This window comes from Mustela putorius, unplaced genomic scaffold (assembly GCF_011764305.1).
Source record: "Mustela putorius furo isolate JIRA1106 unplaced genomic scaffold, ASM1176430v1.1 tig00000083_pilon_pilon_pilon, whole genome shotgun sequence".
Lineage (NCBI taxonomy): Eukaryota > Metazoa > Chordata > Mammalia > Carnivora > Mustelidae > Mustela > Mustela putorius.
Genome location: NW_025421273.1, coordinates 2,642,307 through 2,654,131, shown reverse-complemented (window position 1 = coordinate 2,654,131; position 11,825 = coordinate 2,642,307). Strand labels below are relative to the sequence as shown.

General features: G+C 33.2%; 1 pseudogene; it reads right to left on the bottom strand.

The window, feature by feature from the left end:
- Nucleotides 1-2,620: 2,620 nt before the first annotated feature.
- LOC101687307 lies at nt 2,621-11,096 on the bottom strand (annotated as a pseudogene).
- Between the last annotated feature and the right edge of the window lie 729 nt (nt 11,097-11,825).

Sequence of the window (11,825 nt, the reverse complement as noted above, 5' to 3'; positions counted from 1 at the left end):
AAATTTGAGAACCTAGGCAACTTTCCCCTTCTTTCCCAAAGACCAGGATTTGGTTACATTCCAAAGGTAAAAATAAATAAATAAATAAATAAATAGATGAATAAATAAATAAATAGATACTTTGGAGTGGGAAGTGGAGTCAATAAGCCAAAACCTGTATATTAAGCTTCCAATTTTATCATTTCGATTCCTCTCCCATAGCATAGGTCTCCTCCTTCTCCCCTCCACATGCAGGTCCATCTGATTCTCACCACCTTGCCTCCTGGAGGAAATATAACATGAACAAATGGTTACTAAAATATTAAATAAATTTTGCCTTTGATCCAGAAACCCTGTATGTACTATCACAATAAAACAAAATATAAATATACATTTACTCGTTTACACATAAGCAATATATTTAGCCTTCTGTTACTAAGAAGTTGTGATATTTTTGAGAGCCAGTATTCAATGGTGCTAAATTTCATAATGGTTTTGTGAATTAACAACAACAACAACAACAAAAAGAGTAGAAGAAAATGAGGGGGGAAAAAAGGAAAAAGAAAGGAAAGGAAATCACCTCAGTTCTTCTGTCCTTAGGAGCTCAGAACAGCACCTTGATGATAGTGAAAGTTCAGAAAGTGACATACACCCTCATTGTTCACCTCCTTCCCCTATCACCCTACAAAATCCCACATAATCCACAAGCAAAAGACATAGAAATATCAAGATTTTGCAAGCCAATGGATATGGGATTAATTAGTCCCTTGTTATCCTAAAATGTCAATTAGGACTCAATAAAGACAACTTACTATAATCCGAAATATTTCTATGGGTCCAATATACTCTTTCTTACATGACACCCACAGATTCAGGGTAATGGACTCTCTACATCTCCAGGAAAATGTTCATTAACTTTTGTTTCAAAGGTTTCAGATGGAACCATGTGTTACACTGCTTTTCCTGCTTTGCCAAAAAACTGCAGTCAGACTCCAATAGTCTCCTCTATCCCCGATGCTCACTAAGTCCTCCAATCTCTCTGCCCTGTATGTCCTTCTAGAATCCTAAATTCCCAGTGTAAATTTCATCCAAACACTGAAAAATCTCTTCTATAGTCAATCATACTGGTTTGTTTAATGTGGCCTTATTTTTAAAGTTTGAAAATATATAATATGTGGTGCTTCTTAAGTATTTATGTGTATTACAGATTACTTGGGGTCTTGTCAAATTGCATATTCTGATTCAGTAAGTCTAGGTAGGGCTTGAGTATCTGCATTTCCAAAAAGCTTCCTGGTGATGCTGCCACTAATGGTCTAAAGACTCCACATGAGGTAAAAGGTGTTAGAGGAAACAAAGGCTCCAGGAGAAGAGTCCTCACATTTCAATAAACGTAAGGAAGGCCTTCTAATATAAAATGAGCTATTATTGTGGAAAATGTGGAAGTCAATTGTGTTGATGTGGTGAGAATTGTACTTCAAAAGGAATCAGTGGGGGCACCTGGGTGGCTTAGTGGGTTAAAGCCTCTGCTTTCAGCTCAGGTCATGATCCCAGGGTCCTGGGATCCAGCCCTGCATCCGGCTCTCTGCTCAGTGGGGAGCCTGCTTCATCCTCTCTCTCTCTGCCTGCCTCTCTGCCTACTTGTGGTCTGTCAGATAAATAAATAAAAATCTTTTAAAAAAAAAGTAATCAGTGACAACTGTGTACTAAATCATTTTTTTTCCTTCTCTTTTCCTCTCTGCTCTTTTCCTTCCCTCTTCTCTTTATGTCTAAATACCCATTCTCATTTCTTCTTTTTCATTTCCATATGATTCTTACTCTCCATTGATGGCCCTCCATTCAGCTTCCAAGAAATTATTTTTATAAATTTATAAGTAATATATTTATTACTTTCAGATCCATTTCCAAATGGTCTTGCTGTGCTTCTGCATGTGTACCACCTAACTTGTCCACATTCTGGTTGATCCTATGAAGGAATGAGCTATGTGAATATTGCACAATAATTTTAGAAGGACATGAAAAGGATTTTAGCGTTGTGACTTTTGCTAAACCAAAAAAATATATAATAATCTCTAACATTTTCCCAAGAGTAACTTGAGTAATTGTGTAATGATTTTTTTATTTTTATTTTTTGTCTAAATGTTTTTATTCGAAACAAATCATTCCACCAAGCAAGAACTTACTTTACCCACTCCAAATTAAAACAGAGCAGAATAGGGGCAAAGGTCATTTGACAGGCCAGTGACAATATGTGAATATAACTTCTTCCCTCTATGGTTGGGGCAACTTTATTCATCAGCAGTCATTGTTATACAAAGTACTAACCCCCCAAAGTACTAGTGTCACACAAAAGGAAGTGGTCTTAATTTCATGTGTGGGCCAGTATGTTCTATAAATGCCAAAAGACAGAAGCACATATGCAACCTACTCTTAAACAAACAAACAAACAAACAAAAAACCAACCAAACAAAAAAACTAACAGTGAAAGAATTTCCATCCCTCTTTACTCTTATAATAAAAGGTAATGCTGTAGTCTGTCACCCATGTTTGGTTTTTATCCTGGTGATGTACAAATTGTTTCCCCATCTGACTTGCATCATTAGGGTTATGGATAGAAGTTCATTCACTTTGAAGAGAGACATATCTAGTCCTTCCTCTTCTTCTTACCCTCATGTTCACTGCGGCAGCTGTTATCTAAGAGTCTTTTGGAACCACTGTGCTCTTTGGCTACTTTCAAAAACTTGTCCAAATCCAAATGATCTTCCTCAAACTGAACTGATCCTTCTCAGCCTTTTTGCCTGCGATCTGAACCAGAAAAGTTATCAGGAACCAAAGTGTTGGTCTTTATTCTGGCTCCTAGGTCATCATCATGCATGTCCTTGTCCAAATTTTTCCCAGGCATGAAAATATTCTGGGCCATATCTTTACCACCTCTCCAGGCTTAATCATAAACATTGTAAATTTCATCTTCTCTACCTGCAAAATCACTCTCCACACCCCTGGGTTGGTTGAAGACCCTTTGGTCATACTGGACTTCACAGAATTTCTGAGGATTGGGCATACCGGGAGCAATGACTTCACTGATATTTTGATTTTCATTTCTCTGTAGTTTTAACCTCTTATCAGGAGCTGCCTGGAAAGATTCCCCCATTGTACTGTCTCTCTTTTCATCTGTCATGCCAGATTTCATCCCTCTTAAGTGCCTCTCCATTCTCTTTTTCCACATGGGTTTTGATCCCAACTCTTCTCTACCAGGCTTTCTGGGCCATTTTTCTAATTTTCTGTTCATGTTTCTCATTTTCTTGTTGAGCCATATTTCTCTCTACTTGAGCCCATATTTCTACACCTTCACAAGCTTTCCAATAAGCAAAATAGAGGGCTTCAGCCTGCTTAGCAAAGTTCTCAATTGATGTGCATTGTTTGCTGTCCTCTTCTATTAGCAGCAGATGTTTGTCTAGTGGAATTGTATAGCACTTCCCATTTTTCCAGTTTGAAATACAAGGAGGAATCTTCCACTCTTGTGGATGATCCTCTTTTGGCCGGGAGAATTCATGACAGGAGGAGAAGGTGGTTCTCAGGAAATTTTCTTATTAGTCTTTAAACTTGGAGGTACCACTGCATCTTTCTGCATTTCCACTATCCAGGTAACTCTGTTTAGCTCCAAAGTTGAAAGCCACTTCTCGATGATATGGTTTGTGTCAAATATACTCAGCAGGAACCAGTTTATTAGATGCTCAAAATGGCATGGTTACAGCAACCTTCTGTGATATAGATTTTTCTAGGGCTACCCTTGTCATTTCTGTTATCTCTTGAATGGTTTCTTCATCAGGTATTTGCAGGTCTGGGTTATCTACATTCAAGACTTCCTTTGGAACCAGGTCAGTGTACTTGCTATAAATGAACCTGTCTTTTGACTTGCCTAACAATTGCATCATTTTTAATTTTTCCTTCAGCATCTACCTGAATGGCCAGTGCATTTGACATTTTTTTTTCTTTCATCCTATATCTAGTGGGCACTGGGCTACATGGATTTCTGGAACAGCACCTCCATCCCCAAACTCCTCTAATAGCTGAGGTATTGAGCCATTCTGGTACATGGATGAAGGCACCTCTTTTGGGAGACCAACAAAGTCTGTCATGATCTCTGGGATCTTGCTTTTTTTCAGCCTCCTTTTTATTTCAGGACTTTTTAGCTGGTCCTGAAATAGCTAACTAGGTGTGGTTAAAGAGATGGTGAGCGTAATCTTCTTCCGCTTTTTCAAGCATGAGCTGTAAAGATTTTTTTAAAAATGTTCTCTACTGGTATCACCTTCAACACAAACACTCATAATTGTATTATAAACATTGTATTAGCTTTATTGAAGCTATTTACAGATACATTGTTTTTCTAATAAATAGAAAAACTAGACTTAGTAGCTTACTGCTTTTTATATTCTTCTTTAGGTTTTTTTCCTTTATTTTAACATATTTTATACAGATACAGGGACAAGGGTTGAAATGTGACATAAATGTTCTGAAAGTAGATTATCTTCATTGGAGAACATAAATAAATCCTAGTATTATAATTTCTTTTCTAATTTAAGTAAGAAAAGGGTACATTAAGGTTATGAGATAAAAACAAATTTTTTATAATGTTAATTTTTTTTTCTTATTTTGACTTGTGCTGCTTTCCTGATCTGTGAATAAAAAGAAAAGTGAAGGATGCTTGGAAGCAAAATCAGCTATAGCGAGTGTGAGATCATTAGTATTTAAAAAAAAAAAAAAAAAAAGAACAAAAACAACTACCAAGTTTAAAAAAGTAGGGAGGGCAACAAATACTTAGAGAAAGATAATAAACTAGCTTTTTAGAACTAGGTTTTAGAAAAGTGAAAAATTAAGAATAGCGAATATGTGATTGATTAAAAAAGACTAACATATATCTTAATTTTGAATTTATTGCTCATAATTTTCTACATTTGTTCTTATAAAATTATTTTTTCTTGGATGATATTCAAGCCAAAAACAATTTTCTATAGTGAATTAGGTGTTATGCATAGCATAGAACTGGGGATGATGTACACTGGTTCACTGAATTTACAATCCAAGTTAATATTATTGTGTAATGCTTCAGTGAGTATGGTATACCTAAGAGAAAATTAAACCTTATCAGGCACCAAAGTGTCATTTGCTGTACCAGAAGAGGTAACAGAAATGGAACCCCAGTGTTCTGAAAGAAGATGTTTGCCTCTCATAGGTGATCACTAAAAAATAATTTGTTCACAGTAGGATTAGATGATGATTGTGGCAGTTTTTTCTTACTTCTTTATATTAAGGGTGCAGGACCACAAAAATACCATTTGTATACTTGGGAAAACCAAAGATAACATTGAAATATAAAAAGAAAACATACATACCTACACTAATACATGATCAGAAAAAAATACATCATGAAGTCTCAAATTTAGTGTTTTATTATTTTCTTTTACTTTAATATTAGAAGAATTCATCAGATGAGTTATATGTAGAGAGGACTGACTATTTCTTGGAATACTCAAGTTAAAAAACAAAAATCTGTGAATTTATAGACAGGAACACAAATCTGTAATCTATCTGAACTTGGAGTTTACATTGTGATATATATAATAACCCATGGGTAAGCTTAATTTAACTTAAACCAATATTATTTAGGTCCAACAAACGAAGAGATTTTATAACTAAAACAATAATTTTAACATTGAGAGTATGTATTCTGTCTGCTTAACTATGGACCTACTGCTTGTAGTATTTTTTCACTGATTTTCTGAGACAGAGATGCCCAAATGCTGGGGCCATTTATCATTCTTTTTTATATACCATGGATAGCAATAAATGAGGAGAGAACACTGATTGAATTATTTAACAAAATATTGTTATAAAAAAGCATAGAACTAACATGCATAGCATAACTATTATTAGATAGCAACTCTGATAAGTTATTTACATATGATGTCTTGTTTAATTGTAAAACTTCTTAGAAGTATATGTAATTTACACATTATCACTTTGGAATGTGAAGCTTAAATAATTATTGAAATGTCATCGGTATATTGTGTGAACAGGCTGTTCACACTTGATCATGTATTTTTTTCTTTAAATATATTATAGAAATTAAGAATAATTGGAAATTAGATAAAAGGATGATAGGAAAAAAGTTTGAGCATCTAGGTAAGAACCACAACACATATGAGTATAAAAATTTCATAAAGGTATATTTGTAAGGCATATAAGTTCATAAAATAGTATTTTTTAAGTAGGTGATATTATCAATATTGTATGAGCTAAGTTCACAAAAGTATACTTATCACATTTGTCACTAATTATAATAGTGTGAACCCAGGAGATAATGTATGCATTTGCTTAAAATAAAATTTATTTTCATTTACATAAATAATGTTTTTAGAAGGATTTCAAGGGTATAAAAATATACAATTAATTTAATGATTTTATATTTATTTTACTTTTTAATACTATCTCTTCTGATGTATTTCACACTTTTTATATTAAATTTTGATTGATTCTTTAAATATCATACAAACTGCCTTTAAAAACTTGCATTTTCAAGATTTATACATTACAAAGTGGAATAAAATAACTTTGTGAATAACACATAAATGTGATTGTTTAATTTATTAAAGCACATTTAAAGCATTCAATAGCAGTCAGAAAAGCTCATAAAATTATAGCAACTGTAGATACATGGATGCTATCATTCTAGTAAGTAATTCTATATCAGCATATTTCATTACTTGTTAATCTTAATAGCTAGAACTTTATAACAAGTAATTCTTCTTTTCTATTACCCTTATTTTAACTCCTACTAAAGGAAAAAACAGATTTTATAATTTGACAGTATACCTTTTAACTCCGATGTTTAACCAAAATCATTAAATGTTGATTTCCAAGTATAGATAATGGGTACTTGAGTAGAAATAATGAGCTCCTTAAATATGCCTGACTTTAAGCAGCTGATTTTTACCATTTCTACCGTTCTAATAAATACCCATTTCTACTCACCCAGAAGAAGCAATGTTTTGCAAATCAATTCTAAATCCAAATGTATATTGATCTTATTTACTAAATCTTATTTGACAATAAACAGTAACAACCAATACTAACAACAATAATACAATTTATGACTTGCCTGCCCCACCATTTAATTGGATATAATCTTTATTTATTGAAACTAATTACCATCTATATAAAATCCATTCTATTTTTTGTTTGTGGCTTCTATATTTTACTGCATTATTCAAACTATCATCAGAACTAAAAGAAGTATGAATAAAGAACATACATTGTGTCATTGAATGGATAAATTGAGAACAAAAATCAACTTTGTTTTTTTTAACATTTCAAACAAATGAACCAATTCATTGCTGACTTAAGTACTTACATGATTTAGTCATAATTATTAGAGTGTGCTGCTTGACTGAGGGGTGCTGACTGATAGAGAAGTATTACAATGAATGCCAAAAAAATCCAAAGGTATTTGTAAAATATGTATAAACTGTTACCATCCAGAATTTTGATAATTATCCTCTACTATGAGAAATGGGAACTTTTATCAATTATCTCTGGAGGTTTCCAAAAGTCCTAATATATAAAACTCTGGGTATCAGAGATATAATTTAAATTGCTCCAGGTTTGTTTTGGGTTTTTTTGTTTGTTTGTTTGTTTTGTTAATTAATTTATTTTAGAGAGAGAGACAGAGAGAATGAGTGGGAGAGAAAAAGAGAAACAAGCAGACTCTATGCTGAGCAGAAAGCCCAATGCAGGGCTTGATCTTATGACCCAAAGGTCATGACTCAGTCTAAGCCAAGTTGGATGCTTAAACAACTTTGCCACCCTTGCACCCCTTAAATTGTTCAAGTTTTAATAATTTGCTGGTGGAGGAGTCAGGACATGCTTCCAGACTTCACACAATGTAACATTTGTGAACATTTGTGCATGTGCTATTCTTTTGCACAATTTCTCATTCTCCATCAAAGAACACAAACATGAGTTTATGTAGCTTAGATGTCCATGAAAATTAGCCTTTTATCTATCTTTCTTTAAATATAGTGAGCTGAAAAAAATATATAGTTCTCTGGTTTTTGTTTCTGAATTTCATCCCGATGCTTTTTTGGCACTAATACTTTACTGAAAAATAGGCTACTAAAGAAATGAAAGTATATAAACATTTGACAAGTCAAAGTTAATCCAATATATATAAATTTCATTTAACCTCTACATTCAGAAAGTATTTGAAAACAGTAAAATTGTGAAAAAAATGAAACATTTAGTGAATAAATGCTAAGTAATTACACAATTTAATTTAAAATTTTATGATCATTACACACATGTAGTTGATATTCAGTATACATATATGTGTATATCTTTTAATATGATATATAAACAATAATTAATGTTAACTGATAGATACTGAATATCAAAAAATAAGAGTTTTTTATATTTTTTCAAATTCATTGTATTCTTTTTTGAATGGCTGAAAATAATGATATCTGATATGTACTTACCTTTCCAGTAGATGGTAGTACAGATGTTTATAAGAGAACATCTAGTAGTACATATTTTGAAAGGAGAGGTATTTTTTTTTAAAGTAGAATATAGCATAATAAAACTTAGTGTTAACATGAATTATGATGAATAAAACATTAAAGCAACTGATATATTTAATTAAAAACTTGAAATTTTAAAATGGTATATATGCATACATTGCTTGTAAGTAATGCTTGTAAAAAAAAAAAAAAAGTAATGCTTGTAAAAAAAAAATCAAAGCATCAATCCCCAGAACACCAATCCTTAATATTTACATGTGTTTATCACTGTAACCCAAATATTGCTTAGTTCAAAAGGTGCAATTTGATGTCTCATAGTCAACACAATCTTAAATCACACATCTATAATTTTTAGCCATTGCTAATAAAATGCCACTGATATCCTTTATCCCTTAAGATTATCCAGTGTAATATTTTCTCTCTCCCTTTGTTGATGTTTACAGTTTTCCATGAAATTGGCATTCTTGATTTAAATATTCCAAAAAATGATATAGAAAAGATAAAATATTTAGAAGTCATCACTGATAGGTTGTAAAAGAAAAAAAAATACAGTTGGGTAGAGTTGTAGGGAAAATTTTAATGCCAAACAAAATTTTGATTGAGGAAATTATATAAAGAAGGAAGAATCCCTTATATGTCTTGAAAAGAATAGACGCCAAAGGGAATTTAATAAGAAAACCTTAGCCTTGTAGTTTGCGTATGTGCCTGAAATGGTTTGTTTAGTACTTTCATGGGTGGCACTTGTCTATGTTTTTATTATGGCATTTCCTTAGTATAGTCATTGATGTTTAATTAGGCCTCAGTAGAAGCAGGTTTAGAAATGACTTTACAAAACTACTTTGATTCAACTCTGTAATATGACATAACCTATGTGCCCTAGAGTAATTATCAGCAAGTGCTTTTTTGAAGTGATGCACACACAAAGCAGCTTGGTTGTATGACCTGTTCTGGGAACAATATAATAGCTTCACTGGGAATAGGCCACCTGAGTCACACAAAGATAGCAACCTGTGTTGGCTATTCTACCAATTATCTTGGTGGGCAGGGAGCCTCTGAACTGTCCTCAGCCTTGCACTAACCTTTTGCAGAAGGTCACCCTGGAACTTCTGCGTTAGGATGAAAGAATGCTCTGACATAATTCTGCCAGGCATTTTTTACAATAACAGCAATTTTCAGTTATTCTGCTGCTCTTTTGGTTCAAACTACTGTGCGTTACTGAACATTCCTCTTTCATTGGATGATATTTACCCAATACCATTAGGTAATTATTACCTAATATTTTCGAGGGATTCAAATTTTTACTATAAAAAAGCTATCAACAGTAGTTTTCAACGTTTATAATTGCTTATTTATTTTTAAGTCACACAGCCTTGTGTCCAAAGGAAAACTTAGAGAATCTCATTATATAAATAAATAAAGTCAGACTTTTCTCAAGTTGATAGTAGGGATGGCAGGAGAATACAGAACTTCTTCCTTTCTACCCATTCCCTGTACTTCCCTGTTGGCAGAGATTGTTTGGGGGAACTCATGAAAACTTACACAGAAGAAGTAGAGAGAATATAGTATGCTGATATTCATTTTTAATATTATGAACTTAGAAGAAACAACCAATTTATGAAAATATCACATTATGTGAAGAGTAACCAAAAGAGCAATATTTAGCAACTAACATTTTGTGTATCTTCATAGGAGTGCTTATTCTCAAAACTTTCACTAAATCCTATCACTTTGACCAATTGTCTGTGTTCAACAAACTTTAAAGGAACACTCTTTAAAACTTACCTTCAGGGGCACCTGGGTGGCTCAGTGGGTTAAGCTGCTGCCTTTGGCTCGGGTCATGATCTCGGGGTCCTGGGATTGAGTCCCTCATCGGGCTCTCTGCTCAGCAGGGAGCCTGCTTCCCTCTCTCTCTCTCTGCCTGCCTCTCCATCTACTTGTGATTTCTCTCTGTCAAATAAATAAATAAAATCTTTAAAAAATAAATAAATAAATAAATAAAATAAAACTTACCTTCAGCTGGGGCGCCTGGGTGGCTCAGTGGGTTAAGGCCTCTGTCTTCGGCTCAGGTCATGGTTCCAGGGTCCTGGGATGGAGCCCCACATCGGGCTCTCGGCTCAGCAGGGAACCTGCTTCCTTCTCTCTCTCTCTCTCTCTCTCTCTGCCTACCTGTGATCTCTATCTGTCAAACAAATAAATTAAAAAATCTTTAAAGAAAAAAAAAATCTTCCTTCAGCTACATCACAGATAACCACAAATACACAAATGCAAGACCCATAAACTACATATGTATCCACATACATATCTACAAAGGCCATATCTGATTATCAAATTGGCCATCTTTATTCACATTTCAGACAATCTCAGAGAAACCTGCCCTCTCATCATAAAGTATCTCTATCATTTTTTTTTCTTTTTTTTTTCTTTTCACAAAGAAGATCCTTCCTTTTTTAGTGGAGTTTCCCCCTCTTTATACCCTATAGGTGACACATACAAAAATATCACTGCAGTCTGCAAATTGCCGATTAGTTTCGCGACTTCCTCCATCTCTTGTTTCTCCCCAAATCCATTTTGTATACTCTTAGATAAAAATATATATTATATATAATTAGTTACAACATATACAAATAAGTATATATAAATTTCATTCCTGATGAATTCAAACCTCCAGAAACCTGGTCCAGCTATCTTGTGAGCCTTATATCCTTACTTCCTGAAATGTATTATAAAGGTCAAACAAGTTAGAACTCTTGATCTTCTGTTTTACGGGAAAGGCCCAACAGCCAATTAGTAGAATCTATTTCATTGTTGCAGGTCTTACTCAAAGGGCATCTTTAAATTCAAAAATTCACTGATAAATACACTTGGAAAATTTTATTACTGTCTGAAATCCTACAGAATATGATATAATTTTCATGGTGATTTGGATACTTTCCTTATATTATAGTTTTTATCTCCTATACTTGAATTAAAGATCATCAAGTTTTGTAGCTATGAGTTATTTATCCTTATATTCTTGATTTTTTTGTTGTTGTTGGCAAAGACTAAACATAAAAGAGGTCAGGAGATGTAAATGTAAAAGAGTAAAAGAAAAATATTTGCTAACTGAACTCACAAATACACTAGTATTAGAAAATAATTGTTTTGAGTGTAACAAAGGTAATTGAGTAGAGAAGTGGAAAAACGTTTAAAAAATTTTGACAATCAGTTCTGGCAAATAAAATTTCAATAAAATATTTACCTGAATGTTAAATAGAAAAACGTGTAAGGTATCAG